General features: G+C 39.9%; 1 long non-coding RNA gene across 8 annotated transcripts in view; it reads right to left on the minus strand.

Annotated features, from left to right (window-relative positions):
* Nucleotides 1-18,964, minus strand: part of LOC144300623 (uncharacterized) — a 151,951-nt gene that overhangs the window by 124,630 nt on the left and 8,357 nt on the right. For 7 of the 8 annotated variants that reach the window (XR_013367403.1, XR_013367399.1, XR_013367400.1 and 4 more), the window contains exon 1: nt 2,286-2,376. The exons of the other annotated variant lie outside the window; for it this stretch is intronic. This is a non-coding gene — a long non-coding RNA (uncharacterized LOC144300623). Of the gene's footprint in view, nt 1-2,285; nt 2,377-18,964 lie in introns of those variants that run through there. 8 annotated transcript variants of the gene reach the window in all.

An 18,964-nucleotide genomic window follows, 5' to 3' on the forward strand; every position in this document is an offset into this window, starting at 1 on the left:
ATCTCCTGTTACTAATGAAATCCAATTATGTATTACTTATCATTGAAATTTGGGGTTTTTTCCCACCGAGGTATTTCTGTTCCTGGGAGGACTGAGGTCAGAGGCTTATTGTCATTGTTTCCACTTGTGTGTTTCCTGTGTCCCTTGATTTCTGATCAGATTGAAAGGATAGACAGAATGAACTGAGAGAGGGGAATGTTAAGAATTTAAGACATCAATCTTTTGTGTGACTAGGTCCAATTTAATTTAAGAAAAGAAAAGCAGAAGAGTACTAGAATAGACTAATCTAACCTGTTCTTTAGAAAAGTTTGGCTTCAGAAAGGCAGTGAGGGAAGGGTCAAGAATAAAGGAATAGTTAAGGATATGTGCCTCTACTAAAGAATGAGGGAGGCGGTGCTATTTCTCCCCAGTGGGTGGTGGTGGCAGAGAGCCAGTTTTGCAGTTCTCAGCTACAAGCCCTAGCAGTATAGAGAGTGGGATGGACACTTATCTCCACATCCATCTCCCTAAAGGCTGGAGACTAGCCACCCTCAAGGCTAAGATGAGAAAAGGGGCTTGTTAATAATTTCAGGCTGAAAAGGGTGGGTGCTCTTTTAGTGTAGTTAAGAATAACAGTAGCTGTATTCCACCTTTTTAAAAGGGGAACCATAAAACAATTTCCCTCTGAAATAAAAAATAAGCAAAGGATTTCCTACCATCTCCACTATTCTCTATAATTGTTTTTTTTTAAGATTTTATTTATTTATTCATGAGAGATACAGAGAGAGAGAGGCAGAGACACAGGCAGAGGGAGAAGCAGGCTCCATGCAGGGAGCCTGACATGGGACTCGATCCCGGGACCCCAGGATCATGCCCTGGGCCGAAGGCAGGCGCCAAACCACTAAGCCACCCAGAGATCCCCTCTAAAATTGTTTTGAAGGTACTTCTCAAAATAATTATTATGTTGTAGTCAATATGAAGTAGTTAAAGGTGTAAGAATTGGAAAGGAAGAGATACAACTACCTGGATTTATAGAAAATGAAATTTTTAAATGTATGGAAAACCTAAAAATTCATGTAAAAATCTAAAAAAATAATAGAAATCAAGGAATATAGAAAATACTAGTCTTCATAACAACAAAATGGAAGCAGAAAGAAACCTCATTTACAGTACTAAAAATAATAATAGAAATAATAACAGAACACCTAGGCATAACTTAACAGGACATATCTAATATTTATATAAGGAGAATTCTAAAAGCATCCTGAAATACAAAAAAACAGACTCAAGCAAATGAAATGATACATGCCTTTTTGAGATGGGAAAATTCAACATTATAAATATGTCAATTCTTTCTAAATTAATTTATAAATGTAATGCACTCACTACAAAAATATCCTTATATTTTCTAAGGTAGAATAAGTTGAATATAACAAGCAATAAAATTCAAAAAAGAAATCTTGAAAAGAAGAGAAATGAGAAATGTTTAGGGATTTAGCCATATGTCTAGAAATTACTCCACAGCATGAAAAATACTATCTAATATTAAAACATATTACATTAAAGCATGTGATAACAATATGGCTACTATAGTATTAGAAGATGAATAGATGGATAAATTAATAATAAATCTAGAAATGGATTCAGTGGCATGTGGGAATTTAGCATATAATAAATGGAGAAAAGATGGAACTTTCTAATAAATGTTGGAATAGGTATGTTTAAAAAATAAAATTGAATCCATTGCACTGTAAATCAGGATAAAGTAAAATATATCCAATTATTTAAATGTTAAAATACATACAAATGTATAAATATTAAGAGAAAACATGAGTAATTGCTTTATAAACTGTTAGAGTAGAAAACTTTTATAACCATGACTCAAAAATCTATACTAACAGGTGAAAAGATTGATGAATATGATCACATGAAAATAAAAATTTGTGTATTGTGAAAATCCATCATAAGCAAAGTAAAAATGACAAGTGACAAACTGGGGAAAATATCTGTAACTTATATTATAGACAAAAGATTAATATCCCAAATAAATAAACAGCCTCTAAAGGTTAACAAGAAAATGACCAACAGCCTTATAGGGGAGAAAAATGAGCAAATGATATAAACAGTTTATGGAGAAAAAATGCAAATAACTTTAAGAATACACAAAGCTTTTCAACCTCCCTCAAAAAAAAAAAAAGAAAAGAAAAGAAAAGAAAAAAGAAAAGAAAAGAAAAAAAGAAAAGAAAGGAAAAGAAAAGAAAAGAAAATGAAGAACAAATTTCACTTAGAAACAATTTTTCACTTACCTAATTGGCCAAAATACAGAAGTTTGACCACATTTTCTATTGCCAAGTTTATGAGGAAACAGACTCTTATGTCCTTTGGTGGTTAGAATGCAAGATGGTTCAATGCAATAGAGAGGAAGTTAACAGTATCCTGCAAAATTATGTATGCATTTACCATTTGACAAAACAATTACAATTTTAGAAAACCACCTTAAAGATACTTGAACAAAGGAGAGGAGCCAAGATGGCAGAGTAGTAGGCTTCCCTCACCCCTTGAACACAACTAGATAAATATCAAATTATTCTGAATACCCAAGAAATCGACCCAAGGATTGACAGAACAAATGGCACAACTAGACGGAGGGAAGAGGCCACATGGTGGAAAGGAGGAGGTGTGGAGACATGATTTGCAGGAGAAATGGATCATAGGTATTGCAAGGGGTAGGAAGGCCTGGTCACAGAGAGAGGAGAGAGACAGAGAAAGAGAGAGAGAGAGAAAGAGAGAGAGAGAGAGAGGAGAACAAAGGGTATCGCACAAGGAAAACACTTCCCCAAAGCCGTTGACTGGGAAAACAAGATGGGCTGATTTTCTGGAGTTTTTACAACCAGCAGGACTCAAAGACTGGAGTTTTAGAGGTCTGCAGCATGGTGGGTATTGAGTCCTGAGGGTGCTGCAGTGCTCCTGTGGAGAAGGAGGCCACATAGCTTGGGAACACAGGGTGTGCTCTGAGGATCCCCTGGTATGCACTGCAAGAGATGGTTCCCCATTTTTTGGAGCACATCTGGGAAAAGTGGTATTGCCCCTCCGGGGAGAAAAGAGCTAGTGGGACCCATTGCTCTCCCCCACCCCTCAGCATAGCCAAAGAGACGCACCCCTGCCAAGGGCAGCTAACTTGGACACTGGCTCTTTGCTGCACTTTACTCCAACTCCATGTCCCTGCACTATGGTGCAACCACCTTTTGGGACAAACCTGCATCAATCCTAGCAGAGCGAGACCCTCCTCCAGAGGATCCATGTGGGGCTGCACCATGCCAGGTTCCTAAAGTTTGGAGTTTTAAATCTCAGCCAGCCTGTCTCGGATAAAACACAGGTACACTGCCCTTCTGGGGAGGTAGACAGCCCACACACAGACAGAGTGAGGGCAGCGATAAGAGGGATGTCTAGGACACAGGAGGAGAGATTGTTTGCTCTTCTGAGAGGGCTTCCCAGACAGTGGCGGTTGCCCTATGGGGATGTGGGAGGGGGCTGGTGCCATTTCTTTCCCCCACACTTCAGCATCAACTAATTTCAATAAGCAGGCCTGTGCCAACAGTGATGACCTGAACCACTTATACCAAGCCCCACTCTCTAGCACTCTGCAGGTGCTGCTTTTCCTGGGCAAGACTAGCACAAACCCCCCACATGTACCTTGTCTACTGACCAAAGAGTTGAAGTTCTGGTGGAAATAGCATCAGGTAGACCAGTGTACACATAGTTAGAACTTGCCACACTCTGCCCAAGTTTCAAACATTCTCCATTACAGGCAAGGAGAAACTCTACAGAGGACTGACCTGAGGGAACAGCAGCCAAAACACAGCAGCAGAGTGCACAGAGCACACACCAGAGACCAGAGACACTTCCTGAAGTGCCAAGCCCTGGATAGTACATGACCTCTTCTTTATAAAGCCATTATTCTCAGGAACAGGAAACATAACAGGCTTTCTTAGCACACAGAAGAAGACAGACCTAGACAAAATACCATCATGGAGAAATTCATCCCAAAAGAAAGAACAAGATAAGGTCACAGTCAGGGATCTCTAGTCAAAACAGATATAAGTAATATGCCTGATCCAGAATTTAAAACAACAATCATGAGGATTCTAGCTGGGCTTAAGAAAAGCATAGAAGACTCTGGGGAGTCCCTTACCTCAGAGATTAAAGACCTAAAAATTAGTTACATCAAAATGAAAAATGCAATAACCAAGATTCAAAACCAACTGGATGAAATGACCATAAGGATGGAAGAAGCAGAGGAATGAATAAGTGATATAGAAGGTAAAATGGAAAATAATGAAGCAGAAAAGAAGAGTGAAAGAAAAATATTAGGTCATGAATGTAGGCTTAGAGAACTCAGTGACTCCATAAAGCAAAATTACATTCATATCATAGAAGTCCCAAAAGAAGAAGAGAGGGAAAAAGGGCAGAAGGTTTATTTGAGGAAATTATAGCTGAAATCTTTCCTAATATGGGGAAGAAAACAGACATTGAAATACACAAGGGACAGAGATCTCCCATAAAAATCAAAAAAGCAGGCCAACACCAAGACATATCATAGTAAAAGTTGCATAATATACTGATAAAGAAAAAATCCTAGGGATCCCTGGGTGGCGCAGCAGTTTAGCACCTGCCTTTGGCCCAGGGCGCGATCCTGGAGAGCTGGGATCGAATCCCACGTTGGGCTCCCGGTGCATGGAGCCTGCTTCTCCCTCTGCCTATGTCTCTGCCTCTCTCTCTCTCTGTGTGTGACTATCATAAATAAATAAATAATTTTTAAAAAAAGAAAAAATCCTAAAAGCAACAAGACAAAAGAAGTCCCTAACTTACAAGGGAAGACAAATAAGTTTAGAAGCAGATCTATCTGCAGAAACTTGGTAGGTCAGAAGAGGGTTGCATGATATATTCAATGTGCTGAATGGGAAAAATATGCAACCAAAAATATTCTATCCAGCAAGGCTGTCGTTCAGAATAGAAGGAGAGATAGTTTCCCAGACAAACAAAAACTAAAGGAGTTCATGACCACTAAACCAGCCCTGCAAGAAGCATTAAAAAGGACTCTGAGTGTGAAAGAAAGACCAAAAACAACAAATACTAGAAAGGAACAGAGAAAATCTCCAGAAACAAGACAAGTAATAAAATGGCACCAAATTGACATCTATCAATAACTACTCTGACTGTAAATGGACTAAATGTTCCAATGAAAAGACAGAGGGTGTCGTAATAGACTTAAAAAAACAACCACAAAAAACAGCACTCTTCTATATATTGCCTATAAGAAACTCATTTTAGATCCAAAGACACCTGCAGATTGAAAATGAGGGTATTGAGAACCATCTATCATGCTAATACACATCAAAAGAAAGCCATAGTAACCATATTTATATCAAATAGACAAGATTTTAAACCAAAGATTGTAACAAGAGATGAGATGAAGAAAGCCACTATATCATAATAAAGGGGTCCATCCAACAAGAAGACCTAACAATTATAAATAATTATGCTCTCAACTTGGGAACACTCAAATATATAAAACAGTAAATAACAAACATAAAGGGACTCATTGCTAATAATACAATAATAGTAGGGGACTTTAACACCCTACTTACATTGATCAACAGATCATCTAAGCAGAAAATCAACAAAGAAACAATAGCTTTGAAAGACACACTGGACCAGATGGACTTAACGGATATATCAGAGCATTTAATCCTAAAGTAGCATACTACATATTCTTTTTGAGTGCACATGGAACATTTTCCAGAATAGATCACATGTTGGGTCACAAATCATCCAGTCCTCAAGAAGTACACAAAGACTGAGATCACACCATGCATATTTTCTGACCACAACACTATGAAACTTGAAGTCAACCACAAGAAAAAATTTGGAAAGACCACAAATACTTGGAGGCTAAAGAATATCCTACTAAAGAATGAATGAGCCAACCCAGAAATTAAAGAAGAAATAAAATTACATGGAAACAAATGATAACAAACACATGATGTTCCAAAACCTTTGAGATGCAGCAAAGGCATAAGAGGGAAGTATACAACAATATAGGCCTACCTCAAGAAGCAAGAAAAATCTTGAATATGAAACCTCATCTTACACCTAAAGGAGCTAGAAAGAGATAAACAAATGAGGTGTAAAGCCAGCAGAAGAAAGGAAATAATAAAGACTAGATTGGAAATAAATGATATAGAAAAAAAGAACCCAATAGAATAGATCAATGAAACCAAGAGCTGTTTCTTCAAAAGAATAAATAAAGTTGATAAACCCCTAGCCAGACTAATCAAAAAGAAAAGAGAAAGGACCCAAATAAATAAAGTCCACAAATGAGAGAAGGAAGATTACAACCAACACCATAGCAATATAAACAATTATAAGGGAATATTATGAAAGATTATATGCCAACAAATTGAGCAATCTGGAAGAAATGGATAAATTCCTAGAAACATAATTACCAAAGCTGAAACAGGAAGAAATAGGAAATTTGAACAGATTGATAACCAGCAAAGAAACTGAATCAGTAACCAAAAATCTCCCAACAAACAAAGTCCAGGGCCAGATGGCCTCTCATGGGAATTCTACAAACTATTTAAAGATGAGTTAAAATCTATTCTTCTCAAAGTATTCCAAAAACTAGAGATGGAAGGAAAACTTCCAAACTCATTCTACAAGGCCAGCATTACCTTGATTTCCAAAAAAAGACCCCATTAAAAACATAATTATAGGCCAACTCCCTGATGAACATGGATGCAAAATTCTCAACAAAACACTAGCAAATAATCAAGATCAATGGGGCTTATTCCTGGACTGCAAGGTGGTTCAATATTTACAAATCAATCACCATAATATGCCATTATTAAAAGAAAGGAAGAGAACCATATGATTCTCTCAATACATGCAGAAAAAGGAAGTGACAAAGTACAGCATCATTCTTGATAAAAACCCTCAACAAAGTAGGGATAGAAGGAACATACCTCAATATTGTGAAAGCCATGTACAAAAGACCCACAGCTAATATGATCCCTAATGGGGAAAAACTGAGAGCTTTTTCTCTATGCTCAGGAATAAGACAGGGATGTCCACTCTCACCATTGTTATTTAACATAGTACTGGAAGTCCTAGCCTCAGCAATCAGACAACAAAAAGAAATAAAAGGCATCCAAATTAGAAAGGAAGTCAAGACTATCCCTGGGTGACTCAGCGGTTTAGTGCCTGCCTTTGGCTCAGGGCATGATCCTGAAGTCCCAGGATTGAGTCCCACATCAGGCTTCCTGCACGGAGCCTGCTTCTCCCTCTGCCTGTGTCTCTGCCTCTCTCTCTCTTTCTTTCTCTCTCTCATGAATAAATCAATAAAATCTTTAAAAAGAAAAAAAAGAATGGCATCTGTTTAAAAAAAAGGAAGTCAAACTTTCACTATTAGAAGATGACATAATACTTTATGTAGAAAACCTGAAAGACTCTATCAAAAACTTACTAGAACTGATACACGAACTCAGTAGAGTCATAGGCTATAAAATAAATGTACAGAAACCTGTTGCATTTCTGTACAAAAATAATGAAATGGTAGAAAGAGGTATTAAGGAATCAATCCCATTTACAATTGCACCCAAAACCGTAAGGTACTGAGGAATAAACCTAACCAAAGATGTAAGAGATCTGTACTCTGAAAACTATAGAACACTGATTAAAGTAAAGATGACACAAAGAAATGGAAAAACATTCTATGCTTATGTATTGAAAAAACAAATATTGTTAAAATGTCTATACCACCCAAAGCAATCTATACATTTAATGCATCTCTATCAAAATACTACCAGCATTTTTCACAGAGCTAGAACAAACAATCTTAAAACTTGTATGGAACCACAAAAGACCCTAAATAGCCAAAGCAATCTTAAAAAAGCAAAGCAAAGCTGACTTCAAGTTCTATTCCAAAGCTGTAATCATCAAGACAGCATGGTGCTATCACAAAAGCAGACACATAGATCAATGGAATAGAATACTAAACCCATAAATGGACCCACAACTCTATGGTCAACGAATCTTTGACCAAACAAGAAAGACTATCCAGTGGAAAAAAGACAGTCTCTTCAACAAATGGTGTTGAAACTGGACAGCCACATGTAGAAGAATGAAACAGGACCACTTTCTTACACCATACACAAAAATAAATTCAAAATGGATGAAAGACCTAAATGTGAGATAGGAATCCATCAAAATCCTAGAAGAGAACACAGGCAGTAACCTCTTTGACATTGGCTATAGAAACTTCTTACTAGACACATCTCCAGAGGCAAGAGAAACAAAAGCAAAAATAAATTATTGGGACTTTATCAAGATAAAAAGCTTCTGCACAGGGAAGGAAACAATCACCAAAACAAAAAGGCAACCTACAGAATGGGGAAGATATTTGCAGATGATGTATCTGATAAAGGGTTACTATCCAAAAATCTATAAAGAACTTGTCAAACTCAACACTCCAAAAATAAATAATCCGGGTAAGAGATGGGCATAAATAGACATTTTTCAAAAGAAAACATACAGGTGGCTAACAGATGCATGAAAAGATGCTCAACATCACTCATCATCAGGGAAATACAAACCAAAACTACAATGAGATACCACCTCATACCTGTTAGAATGGCTAAAATTAACAACACAGGAAACACAGATGTTGGCAAGGATGTGTAGAAAGGGGAACCCTCTTACACTGTTGGTGGGAATGCAAACTGGTACAGCCACTCTGGAAAACAGTATGGAGATTCCTCAAAAAGTTAAAAATAAACTACCCTATGACCCAGCTATTGCACTACTAGGCAATTACCCAAAGAATACAAACATACAGGTTAAAAGGGTATATGAACCCCAATGTTGATAGCAGCATATGAACAATAGTCAAACTATGGAGAGAGCCCAAATGTCCACTAACTGATGAATGGATAAAGAAGAGCCACCCAAAAGAATGAAATCTTGCCATTTGCAAGACATGGATGGAGCTAGAGTGTATTATGCTAAGCAAAATAAGTCAGTCAGGGAAAGTCAAATACCATATGATTTCATTTATATGTGGAATTTAAAAAACAAAACACATGAACATAGTGGGATGGTAAGAGAGGCAAACCATAAAACAGACTATTAATCATAGGAAACAAACTGAGGGTTCTGGAGGGGAGATGGGATTAAATAGGTGATGGGCATTAAGGAGAGCACTTGTGATGAGCCCTGTATTATATGTAAGTGATGAATCACTAAATTCTACTCCAAAAACTAACATTATGCTATATGTTAATTAACTGGAATTTAAATAAAAACTTGAATCAAACAAGTGAACAAAAGATACTTGAACAAAAATATGAAAAGATGTATGTACTGTGTGGTTTTGTTGTTGTTGTTAGATTATTTGTAAAATACTGGAAATAATCCTAATATCCATCCTTAAGAGAACTGGGTGAAGACATTATGATATGATAGATGATATCATCATATCATTCACATGATAGAGCACTATCGAATAGTCACAGAATGAAGTATTATTCCTCAAAGAAAGGAGAAAGGCTGTCCTATGGAGAAATCTCTAATATGCACTGCTAGATGAAAAGACAAGTCACACTGCAGTATGGATAGTATATTTCTTTATACCTAAGAAACGGAATACATTTTAGCTGGTGTTTTTTAAAACTCAATTCTTAAAAGCTAATAAAAATTGTTCCTTGTTTGGAGGGATAGAATGGAGTGATTGAATCAGAGGTGGCACTTAGGCTTCTTACAATGCCACTCGTTTTGTGCTTTTGACTTTGAACAGTGTAAATATAAATAGAAATTTAAATCCAAATGGGGGAAAAATCAATAAACATTGAAAACAAAAATAAACAAATGACCCTGTGTATCAAATTGTTGGTTTAATGACACAGGGAAAAAACATATAATGTGTTTAAAACAAAGTATTTGACTAATACCTAGAAGGATATATTCTAAGAACCAACAACAACCACAAAAATATCTGCAAAGGAATCTGAAACTCTGTTCATTATTCCTAGTGTTAGGACCCAGGCTCACTTGATTTCTTTCTCTCTTTTCCTTCTTTCCTTTTCTTCCTTCCTTCCTTCCTTCCTTCCTTCCTTCCTTCCTTCCTTCCTTCCTTCTTTCTTTCTTTCTTTCTTTCTTTCTTTCTTTCTTTCTTTCTTTCTTTCTTTCTTTCTTCTCTTTCCTCTTCTTTTCCTTCCTTCCTTCCTTCCTTCCTTCCTTCCTTCCTTCCTTCCTTCCTTCCTTCCTTCCTTCCTTCCTTCCTTCCTTCTTCCTTCCTTCCTTCTTTTCTTCCTGCCAGGATTAAGGTGTTGCCTTTTATTATGTCCTGCAGCCATCTTTCCTTCAGTACCTTGGCTAGACGTGGGTTATACAGCCACGCTCTAGCTTTAAGGAAGCTGGAAGCAATAAAGAACAATATTATCACAATTATTCAGATGAATCATGAACCACTACTTGGGGCTAGGCATTTATCTGTCCTCTCCCACAAAAAAAAAGTAGGGTCTGTTAGCAAGGAAGAAGGAGAGAGTGTACTGGAGGGAAGTAATTTAAAGCACTAGCCAAGGAGGGTAAGGGTCAGAGGAAGACCTCAGATGAATGTTTTTTGAGGGCATGGAGGAGGCCATCTGGCAGGCACCAGAAGGGGAAAAATACAGTTGTAAAGCACTTGTGGGGAAGTTAACAAAACGACACATATGACTTTTAATCCTTACCACTCTTATTAGTTGGATTATGTTTATTTCTCTGAAGATTCTGGAGTGTCCTCATGTGCATGTGCGTGTGCATGTGCATGTGCATGTGTGGACAACTGACAAGAGAAGTACCTTGCCTCAGGTCATATAGCCAGTAAGTGGAAGAACCTGGGTTCCCACTCACACAGCAGCAATAGAGCCAGGCTTCTAATTACTCCTCTAGAGACTGGTTTTACTGAACCCATGATAAGGACCATAATACCTAGGATTCATTTTGCAACAGCGGCTAACATCTAACAGGCAAGCACTGTGCTAAGTGCTTTATATAGATGATCTCTCTTAATCCTAGAGAAAACTCAACTATTACCTTGTGATTCCAGATGTGAACTTTGAGATTCCAATAGCCTGAGTCATTTGTCCATGTTCTTAGCTTTACTAAGCAGCAGAGCTGGAATGTGTGCCTACTTCTATGCTTCTAGTGTCTCTCCTCTTAGCTGCCTTGCAAAGCGCCCCTTCCTGGAAAGAAGTTTTTTTTAAAAGCTTGTTATTTCTGAGACAACCTTTTCAGTTCTTAAATTTACATTGTGTGGTAATGAGGGTCTTTGGACTCATTAAGCGGACATAGAGTTTAATAAAATATTTTTAAAATAGAAATTTCCTTCAGTAGATAATATGCAAATTAAGCCTGAAAGAAATATGAATGAATATTGAGAGTTAAGAATTCTGAATCCTACTCTCTGGGCTCAGACCTAGTTTGCAGCCACATGGCTAAATGCACCAAAAAGGTCAGAATCAGGGGCACCTGGGTGGCTTAGTGGTTGAGCATCTGCCTTTGGCTTAGGTCATGATCCCAGGGTCCTGGGATCGAGTCCCACATTAGGCTCCCAGGAGGGAGCCTGCTTCTCCCTCTGCCTGTGTCTGTCTCTGTGTTACTCATGAATAAATAAATAGAATCTTTAAAACCAAAACAAAAAACCCAAAAACCCCAAAAGGTCAGAATCGTTGGTAAATATAGGACCGGTTATGGTGCCTCCCTCAAGAAAACAGTGAAGAGGATTGAAATAAGCCAGCACGCCAAGTGCACTTGCTCCTTCTGTGACAAAACCAAGATGAAAAGACGAGCTGTGGGGATCGGGCATCACAGTTCCTGGATGAAAACAGTAGCCAATGCTATCTGGACCTACAGCCCCACTTCTGTTGTCACAGTAAAGTCTGCCATCAGAACACTGAAGGAGTTCAAAGACCAGTAGAAGCTCCACCATTTGAAATATTGCTAGCCTATAAGAGATGGGTTAATTTATATAACAACAACAAAAAGAATTCTGAATCCCAGGATTGGTGGTCTAGGTCACAATGCCCTTAAGCAAGAAGTCAAGAAGTTGTGTTTTAAGTAAAAAACCTACTGTTGGCTCAAGGGTGAAGGTATGCTATCTCAGGAAAGGGGCCAAGACGAAGACTGAAAAGTCAATAGCGCATGTTGGGATCTGAGGGTCCCAAGTGTAAGAACTTACAACTTTCTAAGGCCAGCTATTGTAGTAGCCCAGAAGATACAGAGGAGTAGCTTCCCCCAACAGATAACATGAAGGCTTCTGCCTAAAGCAACTTCAGTCACCTGGACTAATAGTCACATGCTGTCAGACAATGTTTAAAGCATACTATCTGGACTTAAACCAGCTTCAGTTTCTGCATCAGTGACTCTAAAGAAATACAGATGACCCTTAAAAAACACAGGTTTGAACTCTGTGTGTCCATTTATACCCAGATTTTTGCAGTATAGTACTGTGAATGTATTTTCCTTGTGATTTTCTTAATACCATTTTCTTTTTTATAGCTTACTTTACTGTAAGAATACAATATAATATATATATTAACATATATATTGTAAGAATACAATATGATATATATTAACATATATATAACACATATTTTATATAATATATAAACTGTTTATGTTATTGGTAAGGCTACTGGTCAGCAGTAGGCTATTAGTTAAGTTTTGGGGGAGTCGAAAGGTATACTCAAGTTTTCGACTAGGGAGGGTGCTGGTGCCCCAGACCTCCTCATTGTTCAAGGGTCACCTGTAATTCTCTGGCTTCAGGAGCTCCTGATCTCTAGGCTCCCTTTCACTAGTGTCATCCTCTGAGGACCATCCCTCCCACTGAAAGCCCAACAGCTACTAATGTTACCAGAAGCCAATGTACCAGAACCAATATGACATCAAGACAAGTCCCTATATTAAGAATAAATACATTTTGGGCAGCCCCGGTGGCGCAGCGGTTTAGCACCGCCTGAAGCCCGGGGTGTGATCCTGGAGATCCGGGATCGGGTCCCACATCAGACTTCCTGCATGGAGCCTGCTTCTCCCTCTGCCTGTGTCTCTGCCTTTCTTTTGCTCTCTCTGAATAAATAAATAAATAAATCTTAAAAAAAAAAAAAGATTAAATACATTTTTAAAATAGGGAAAGCCATCTGAAAAATTTAAATGTTTATTTATGAGAAATGCATAAACACCCCCAATAAATATGTGAAAATTAATAGTCAGGTGGCTGGAATGGGGAAGCCCTACTACTCAATGTTAATTACAGGAAGAATTGTCAATTACAGAATCCAACTGAAACATCCTCAACAGGAAAAGATGCACATGGCTTCCTTTACAAGAAATCGACTACCCCGGCTATTCAACAGGGAATAGTCATCACCCTGAACTCTCACTTTTCTCCAGTTGACTTTTATTCAAAATAGCCTCTCCCAGTTTCCTCTTTCTTCACCATAAACTGACGTTCTTCTCTTTTGTTGGACTTGGCCTGTGGTTTTGCTGTAGCTTCCATGTCCTGAATTGCAATTCTCTGCTAGTCCCGAATAACCCCATTTTGCTGGTAAGGAGACCGGTTGTTTAATTTTTAAGGTTGACAAGTAAAAAGATGGTGTTTTACTTTGGGCATTATTATCCTCTCACCATCTTTCTTTTGTGTTTATTAATCTTATGATTGGTACTGGACCATCCAGAAGAAAAAGAAAATGGCCCTGAACATTTTGCATTATTTAAAAATCCAAAATAGTTTTACTTTTCCCTGATGACCTGGACCTGTCATGCTCACCTGACCTTTCTCTTGCTTTGCCACTTGTCTCTCACAGCTGTGGGATATCATGTTTCTTTCATGGAGTTCTGGCGTTGTAGATTAAGACTTAGTATCCCTCTCAAAATATCGTCCAATATTGAAGTGAATGAAATATTTAGATTCATCAAAATGTTACAGAGAGTGAGATGGAAAAGGAAAGAAGCCTCGGTTCTTTTGCTGCCACAATGAAGAATTATGGGAAGGGGAAATGAAAGTGAGGCAGAGCAAAGTTTTATCAAAGTATGCTCAGAGACAGGAGTGGGCCAGTCAGGAGAGACAAAGGACCGGGAAACTGGGGTGTGGGCTTATATCATTTTTTTTCTTTTGGGGGAGTCCTAGGGTTCCAACATTTGAGTGACATGCCTGGGATTACATAATAATTAGCCAACTATGCATGTCTGTCCCTAAAATGTATTTAAAATATCTGCATGGGGTAGGAAATTGCAACATTATTTCTATTCTAGAGACATAGGTCATGCAATAAGAACAAGCAGCTGGTTTCTGTACCAATGAAACAAGCACTATACACTTAACTCTTCCTCTGCCAGGATGCTGTAACAGCAAACTGACTGATAGATGGGTGGAACGGGGTGGACCTTCTGCAGTCCTGGGTTGGGGCTATCCAGCAGCATATCTCAGTACAGCAGGACATCCATCCTCCTGTCACTCATGCCTAGTTTACTGCCTAACAAAAGGAGCTATGACTAAAAATTGCAAAAACAGGTGCACAGAGTCACTATTGACTTTGGTAAAGATTACAATTAGATCCTGCCCACTTCAGTTATAACCATGTTAAATCAGCTTGCTGGGAAGTACAGATCCCTCCCACCCCTACCCCATCCAAAAGTGGAGCATTCCCACGAAACCTTTCCTAAGCCGAAATAGCCATAACGAGAAACAGCAATTGCCATTAATTTGTATGGAAAATTCTTTTGAGTGCTCCCAGACAAAAAAAAAAAATAGCCTCTCTTAGGCTTTTCTGATACCCTCAGACACATCTTGCTAACAGATGAACAAAATAAATAGAGATAAAGCACAGATGCTCACAGACACAGTTGGGAGCTGCGGCGACTGATGCTGAGGTGCTGTATGTGGTTCCTGGGGACGGGGCCTGGCGGGGCCAGTCTCACTGCTCCGGTGCACACTGCCTCCATAAAGGCTCAACTGGCTGCAAAACAAATGCTAAGGCTACTTTCTCTTTTCGCCTTATTTTCGTAAAAGCAAAAGTCCTCTTCAGATTTCCCTGCCTAGCAGAACCAGGTAATGATGGAGTAAGTCTTACCTAACAGTGAAGCAGCCTAACATGAACTTTTGAAAAGTGAGGGGAGTACCCTGTATTGCTGTAATACATAGTGAGACTCGAGCCATTTGCTGAACCCACAACCATGAGACAAACTCTCGCCTTCTTATCCATTTAAATTTCCCATTCTTTTCTCTCTCTCTCCCTTAGGTCTGCTTTTCTTTCTTTTCTCCATATAAAGGTAAATAAAATAGCTAGTATGCACGTAAACCTGCATGTTTGAAATATGTCCCTGCTGTCTACTTGGTATGTGGACAGACAAGAAACCGCATGTCAGAGGAAGCACTTCTAGGATTTAGGTTAATTTTTCTACTTCCAGACCTTCCAGGCTGGCCTCAGATGGACATTTATAGACACCACTCTCCTGAGGCTCAGGGAAGAAAAGCAGTGGAATACAGAAGAGCTTATACAGTGGTGGTGTGATCTGGTGATGCTGCCCTCTGGATGATGGAAGCCCAGATTCTGTTTTTTTCTCTTGGGTGTCACTCTTGTGGTTTCTCTGAAGCCTTCTGTCACCAATTCCCTCTAAGTACCTTCAAGCTTAGTCTCCTGGGGATCCCCTGGGGTGGTGACAGGCTCTCCAGTCTGCCTTGGAAACTTCATCTGCCAGAGGTCTTCTGTCACAGTCACCTCGGTGTGGCTGGCTACCAGTCCTCATGGACAGCATCACCTCAAGAGAGCCCCAGCCTGGCTATTTGCTGGACAACTACTCTGTCTAGGACAGAAAACCCAGCTCTTTATCTTGCCTGACTCTGAGCCCAAGCCACTCCATGCAGGAAAACCTCTTACCTTCAGACTCTTTTACCTTCTATGCCCTCACAATCTAGGGCACACAGTTTTTTTTTTTCTCTAAATGGTGCCATCCAAACTCCTCTCATTCTGCCTGAGGCAGAGATGGGGTGCGGTCAAGGTGAGAACTGCATTCAGCAACTAGCTTTAAATGTATCCTCACTCATCTTTCCTCTCTGATCATGCTCCTGGCCTATGTGGTGGTAGAAGGGAGGAATTGGCCCTGTTCTGTGGGAGTCCTGACAATAGCTCTGGGGAGATGAGCTGGCAAGTGCCTCTCTTGAGAATGTAGAGTTTCTTCATTGTTCTCAGCTTTTGCATCTCAGTGAAAACTGCAAGACACTGAGAAAACTCGCATCTAGTCTCTGTTGCATAGGGTTCATGCAATTGGGCACCACTCGCCCCCTTTCTTCCCCCAGACACAACACAGGGCATAGTGTAATCAATCAACAGCGACACCTGGTCAGGTCTATGCCAGGTACTGAGGAGGCTATAAAGAAAAGCTAGATTACAAGCCTTTGAGAACTAATCCTCCCAATAAATAAAACAAATGGTGTCCATTTAAATCACAACACATTGAGGCAACAGCAGAGCTGTGCCAGCTAGCACAGCCCGGTTAGGCTGGTCAGATCAGGGATGGAGGAGGTGCCTCCGAGGCCACAGTCCCTGGAAGGGTAAGAAGGAGGTGATGCTCTCTGTGGTCATTGAGTTTTCCTCGACAACCACAGAACAGTGGCCTGGATGCCAGAGGCCAGAGTCTTGGGAAGGGAGAGGACACAAGGAGGGGAAGCAGGGGGTAGCCTGTCCCGCCCTGCAGGATAATGTGGAGTGTGCAATACAGGATGCCTGGGCCATCCAGCCACTCCAGGGCGCATGGGCCACAGTGTTCCTCATCCTCAGAGAAAGAACTTCCTCAGCCAGAAATAGCCTAGGGGAGCCAATGTGTGCCCAGCCTCTGAGGAAAGCAAGAAAAGCATGGCCTTCGCAGTGTATGAGAAGTGCAAGTCAAGAATGAGAATTGGAGGGAAACAATCCTTTGGTTACTGGGCTGTGTTTCTTCAAGTACAAGAGACTAGACCCTGTTGGTAGAGTGCTAGTGATACGGCAGAGCTTGGTTCTTGTCTCAAGGAGTCAAAGAACGAAAGTCGCAGGCAACAGAGAGTGAGCAAAGTGATAGAAGTTTATTAAACAGAGATAGAAAGGAAGCTCTCAAAAGTTTGAGGGGCCCCAATGAGTTTGCCACTGATGGCTTTAATGATCTGTCTTTTATAGGAAACTGATTAGGGAATTTGATAAATTTCTTGTCAATATCAGGGTGGATTTGTCAATATCATGTCTGTATTTAAAACAAACATGGAGGACTTGTAACTATCCTAATAACAAACAAGATGTTTTTATAAATATCATGAGCCCAAACAAGGTGTTGCTTCTCCCTGGTTATCTCCTCCATAACATCTCTCTACATCTGGGATTTCTGTGAGCCTTAGTCAGGTCCCCATGGCCTTGAGATTCTTGTGACCTCTTGGTTTGAGCAGGGACTATTGGTAACACCTTAATGACATTTCTTTATGGTCTGCTGAGTTTCTGTGATTACTTAGTAGCCATTAAAGGGGGATACTCCCTAACATTTTGAAGCTAGGGAGCCAGGTTTATTCTTTTTATTTTTACTGTCTTACTCTGTTTTCTTGAGATGGATAGGAGCCTAACTCTGGGGCCTTTCCCTTATCTTTCCCTGCCTAGCCCCGTCTGCCCCTAACTGGTTCCTACATCACTAGGAATATTATGCAGAAATAATAAGGAAGACCATGCAATGCTGAGCTGAACAGGGAAAGGTTAGAAGCACAGAAGAAGTTCAGAGTCTGAGCTGCTGAGAGGACACTGGGGCGGGCAGAGGGACAACTGCACAGGGCTCAGAGGATGTTGGCGATCTGGCAAAGCCCAGAAGGGTGGGAGGATGCACGGCAGAAGAAACAGCTTCCAGGACAGACAGAAACACCCATTGTTATACAACACATACCGTCATTAAGAGAAAGCAAGGAAAGCAAAACCATTTGCTTTCTCTCTGCGTTTTTGTTCTCTCTATAGCCTCAGACTCGGGGGAGCCCTGTCCTGGACATCGCCGCTTTGGCTGGAGTCTGCCCTGAGTGCTCTAGTTAGGATGCAAGCAGAGCCCCCTTCCAGATTCTTCAGCGTGCATTTGTCTCCTCCTTCTATTTGGCTGGAGCCTTGCTGTGATTGATGTAGACACGTGACTTTACTTTCAAATGTTGCCCTAGTTTTTCTTATCCAGGTCAATCTTTGAAGGATGTTAGGTCACAAATCCAGCCAGACGGGGAACTTTATTCACCCCCATGATTTACATTGATCTGCTGCCTGCCTCTCTGAGAGAAATATCAGTTTGCTCCCTCCCCAGTCATCTGCATTCCAGTTTGGCCAAAGGGCTGGCTTTTTTCTCTTGATTATTTTGTGTTTACTTCTACCTGCACAAGTCAATGGGGAGAATGAGCTTCGCAGATCACACTAGAGAGGAATAGAAGAGATTTCTTTTTCTCTTAAGACATTACATCAAGACAGTTTTGTTGGAACGTGCAGTTGTAGTAGGATCGGGGCTGAAATGCAGTTGTTAGCTCCACCCCCTGCCCTATTTTGTCTCCAAAGGGTTATGTTAATATCACATATGGAATCTGTTTCTTGATTTGTTTGTCCTGCCTTCCTTCTAAAAAATCAGGTTTTTGAGGTATAATTTATGTATAAGAACATTTGCTGATTTTAAGTATTCTTTGATTTGCTGAATTTTGACAGTGGTGTGGTCACAGAACCACTCCTACAGTAATAATATAGAATGTTTCTGTCACCTCAGATGTTCCCTCGGGGCTTCCTGCAGTCGACCTCCTCCTCCCAGCCCTGTCCCTGGCACACTTGGGTCCCTTTCTTAAATATGAAGAGGAATGCGAGCAGCTGGAAAAGAGCATGGTCACATAAATATTCCCTGAGGCTTCTTGTTCTTAATC

The sequence above is a fragment of the Canis aureus genome, chromosome 28 (assembly GCF_053574225.1).
Source record: "Canis aureus isolate CA01 chromosome 28, VMU_Caureus_v.1.0, whole genome shotgun sequence".
Classification (NCBI taxonomy): Eukaryota; Metazoa; Chordata; class Mammalia; order Carnivora; family Canidae; genus Canis; species Canis aureus.